Genomic DNA, 4,637 nt, shown 5'->3' with positions numbered 1-4,637 from the left:
CTTTCATCAGTGTTTTGTAGTTTTTGGCAAAAAGATCTTGTACATATTTGTTAAATTTATACCTAAGTATTCCACTTTTTTGGAGCTAATATAAATGGCTTAATTTAAAATTATCGATATGTGTATATTTAAATATACCACTTTGCTACTTTGTAAATTTTTTCTATTTTTTTTCACAGTGCTGGGAAAACATTTATTTCGAAAATTCATTTGGTGCTTAGATGATAAACAGGCAATAAGAACCAGTATCTTTTTACTTTAACATTTTACTTTTTAAGCTCTGAAAAAACCTATAAAATAAGATTCGATTTTATACATGTGGACTTTAGAAACACAGAGTGATGCTGTAAAATAACACTATAAGAAAAGCTGGGGATGTTATTCTGTATTCCAGTAGCATGATATACTCAGTACGGGACTGGCTAGTGTGTCTAGGTAGTACTACCAAGTATCTCCTGCACGCAAGGCACTTCAGAGCCATGAGTCCTAGCTTCTAACGTCAGAATTCTGGAAGGCCACCCCATGCAGATGCCAATAAGGACTTTGTGTGCAGCCCTGTGCCAATGGCCTATGCGTCTACTGGCTCCTCTCAGGGCCAAGAGCACTCCTTCCCTGTCTCTTGGCTTTTCCCTTCTGAGAAGTCACTTGCTCTGCTGCAGAAGCCATGCCAAAGGATTGTAACTCATTCAACACTCACCACTGGGTTGGCGGCATATCAGAGTTGAATCTTCCGTCAGGCGGTTTAGGTTTTGAGAGGAAGGACAATATCCCATTGTCCTGAAGGAATGATAATGCTATGAGGGATTTCCTTTAGGAGAAACCGAATGTGTCTGATCCATCATCGACCATCACTACAATCAGGAGGATTTATTGCTCCTAAGGTCCCAGGATTGAGTCAATTTAGGGAGGGCAGCAATGCTGTTAGTGCGCTCTAGGCCAGAGAACATGCTTCCTCTTACTAGACTTCAAGGCATCCAGAGAAGATGAATTCACATAATTAATGGCTTGTTTTTGTCCATTATTAAAATAATTTCTTTCCAACTAACAAAGCTAATGCAGAGATGGAGAACTCATTTACGGTAATTCTCCATTCAGCAATTTAAAAATGCCCTTTCAAGAATTACTATAAGATTTTCAGAAGAAGAGTCATAATGTAGCTAGGAACGCTCTCCTCAGTGCCTAGCATGGTACTTGGCTCATTGCTGCTCTTCAATGGAGTTTTATTGAAAAAAATCACAGAAGAGGCAACTGCATGTGGCAGGTATGGACTTGATTTGGGACAGCCCAGCGCCTCCCCATCCGGGCTCTGGAGAAGAGGAGCCTGCAGGGAGCTTACAACCCAGCAGGCTAAGGCTCAGACAGAGCTTGCTGGATATCTGCTGTTGAGAGGCGTAGTCTGAATCCTTCAACAACTCTGATGTAGTTAGTTGACAAGAGGAATGTCTGGCAAACTTTATTCTCTGGGTAATGCAGGTAGATCAGGAAGTCACACTCCTCAAGGAAGCTTCTCAGAGATGGAGACAAACAGTCCCTTCCCTGATGGTGGCTCTGCTTGGGTCTGTGCCACTGATGGCCAGAAAAAAGGCTGACTTGGTGGTTTGTGACATTCTGCAAGGTAGTAGCAGGTGGGTCTGTGGGCTGTCCTGGTATCCAGTCTGATTCTGGTGATGTCAGCCCAGACCTGTGCAAAGTTAGCCTGGGCTGAGCTTCACCTTCTGTCCTTAAGGGAGACCCGGGGCCACTGCCAAGATCCACTGTTCATCCTTTCCTGCTACTGGAACACGAGTGTATCCTTCTCTTGAGCTCATACACTTCGTAGATCTGACTGCACTAACATTCCCTGATCTCCTTTACATTTTCTAGCAGGTGTTTCACGGTTTCCTCCAGGGGAGCCTATTCTACAATGTAACTCAAAATCAACTAAACTTGGACTCGCTTTTTTCTAGAGGGATCCTACCTACCAGAGTAAACTGAACGGTGCCCTGGGCATCTCCTGCAAACATAAGAGCCCTTGTTTCAATCACTGTGTTCCCTGAGTCTCAGATAACGTGTTGTTAAATCTACGGAATAGTTCATCACCCATGTTCACTTCAGCCTGTGGCGTGGGGATCTGGGAACTGAGTGTTTTTAAGCCAAGAGGTTCTCAGTTTTTTCTCTCCTAATATCAAACATTATAATTAAACATTTACCTACTAAGTATACTATTACACCTACTGCCTCTATATACCAGCTGCCTGTGCTTGTTTCCTTGTGTCAGTATTTATATTTTGGACAGATCAGCCTTTAGTCAGTCAGCTACCATGTCAGCCATTTCCTGGTGAAAACCTAAGACAAAAGCATGAGGTATTTTTTTCTCACAGAGTCGGATATCTCCTTCTGGAAAATCTTTCTTCACGTCTTCATAATACTCTTTTGGACACCAGGCATCTATAGTACCATAGGAAAATGTAAGCTTCGATAAATGTTCCTTTATGGTTTCATTGTCTCTCTTCACCACATCCATCATTTCTTGGCTCCCAAGGTAGGCAGAGTTAACAAGGCAGAATGGTTCCAATACGTTCAGTAATGAAAATTCAGTCTGTAAGTTCATCGTTTGAAGGCCCTTTCTGATCATCAAGGACTTGATTTTCGCAGGCCATGGTTTAAGTAATAAGTATGCAGAAACATAGAGAGCATATCGAAACCGGCAGAAAAGTGGAGTGGCGATCCTGCCGTTGGGTGACTCAGACATTCACTCAATTGTTGCAAAGAGCAGAAGGGATCGAATTATCTGTACGAAGATGAGGCAAAGGTATCCATCACAGGTTGTCAGACTAAGGGGGAGTGATACCATGGAAAGGCCTGTGGCCAGAGGCACACACGGGGTGCATGTACCAGACAATAGGGGATTTCTGCCACAGCAGCTGTCCCAGTAAACACTCCCAACTTCCCAGAAGTCAAAAGGAAGGGGCAAAGTATGGCTTTCCTGTTCCATTTTGTAGTCAGGGCCAGCTCTGGGGGCCTAGTGGTTAAGTTCAGTGCACTCCATTTGGCAGTCCGAGTTTGGCTCCTGGGTGTGAACTTACACCACTGGTCTGTCAGTGGCCATGCTGTCATGGCAGCTCACATACAAAAAGAGGAGGATTGGTTGGGGCCAGCCCTGTGGCCAAGTGGTTAAAGTTCTGTGTGCTCAGGGGCCTGGGTTAGGATCCAGGGCTCAGACCTGCTCCACACATCAGCCATGCTGTGGAGGCATCCCACATAAGAAGTAGAGGAAGACTGGCACAGACTTTAGCTCAGGGCTAATTTTCCTCAAGCAAAAAAAAAAGAAAAAGATGAGGACTGGCAACGGATGTTAGCTCAGGGTGAATCTGCCTACCCCTGGCCAAAAAAAGAAGAAGATTGGCAACGGATGCTAGCTGTTAGCTCAGGGTGAACCTTTCTCAGCAAAAAAAAAAAAAAAAAAAAAAAAGAAATACTAAGAGTCAGAAAGGAGCACGAGGTATGCACAGAGCAGGTGCAGGGACTATGACTGAGGGAGACAAGTTGAGGCCACCTCCCTCAGAGGACCCTGGGAGAGTTCCCCTGGCACCCAGATAAGCAGAATCTGTCCTTCAGTTTTTATGAAATCTCTTCTGAATCAGTGTCAATCACATTCATATAATATTCCTGAAGCCCTCAGACCTTTTCTTCTCTGTAATAGGGCACAAGAAGCTCCTCAGTACTTTCCCGAGGGTAGTAGCTTATGAAAGAGGAAAAGGTTGAATCTCTACGACTCAACTTGGCTTATTACAGAAGCTCCCACATTATACTGGTGAGGAGATAAAATTATTTGTTGAAATGAAGTTTTCTGGACTGTCTACAGACTTCATTCAGGTGTGCTCCCTCTGGTCTCTGTACAGCTGCTACTGGGAAATGATTTACTGCCTGGTTTCCTAGGGATAGGGTGCCAGAAATGATGCTGGCTTCAGTCTTTATCCACTCGTCAATATACCTCCCTGATACCTGACAATCTGGCTTCTTCCCAACCAAATACAATTAGTCTGAACTGGCTTGGAATGAGAGATCCCAAACAACCACATTTTACTTTTGTGAAATATCTTTCATTTAGTGCCTCCTAGGATTTTTCCACTTCAGGGAATTTTTTGTAGCCTACGTTTCATATTTCTCACAGATTTTCCATATGGGCAAGAAGGGAGGGTAAAGCAGTCTCATGCACACTGGGTGATCGTATTAGAGAGCGTTTTCCTTCCTTAAAGATCACATTCATATTTCTTCTCTCTGCAAACAGATAGACCTAAAAAGAATCTTTTGGCTGGAATAAATAATAGCCACGAAAAAAATTTCGCAGAATTTTGTTCATCCGTTTCCAGTCTCTTCCATGTTGTTCTTTCTCGGACGGCTATGCTCCGTCCCCTGAGGTTCTATGGATTTGCTCCTCTGGAAACACTCAGGTCACTGGCATAACAAGGTCTAAATGTAGCAAGGTACAAGCTATATTTTTCAGACCTGTACCCATCCAACTGCAAGGACATTCACAAAGACAACACCTCTGCCTTAGCATGGGCCACTCACTCATACCCCAGAGCCTCTTAAAGTCCTAGCCACTATGAACCCCATGGTTCAACGATATTTGAATATGCCTGTATTTTTTTGAA

The 4,637-nt window shown here is 43.6% G+C and overlaps 1 pseudogene; it reads right to left on the bottom strand.

The window, feature by feature from the left end:
* Positions 1-257: 257 nt before the first annotated feature.
* Positions 258-2,974, bottom strand: LOC103557128 (lipid droplet-associated hydrolase pseudogene; annotated as a pseudogene).
* Positions 2,975-4,637: the final 1,663 nt, after the last annotated feature.

This window comes from Equus przewalskii, chromosome 32 (genome assembly GCF_037783145.1).
Source record: "Equus przewalskii isolate Varuska chromosome 32, EquPr2, whole genome shotgun sequence".
NCBI classification, from domain to species: Eukaryota; Metazoa; Chordata; class Mammalia; order Perissodactyla; family Equidae; genus Equus; species Equus przewalskii.
Note: the sequence above shows the minus strand (reverse complement) of the source record. Positions and strands in the feature narration are given on the sequence as shown.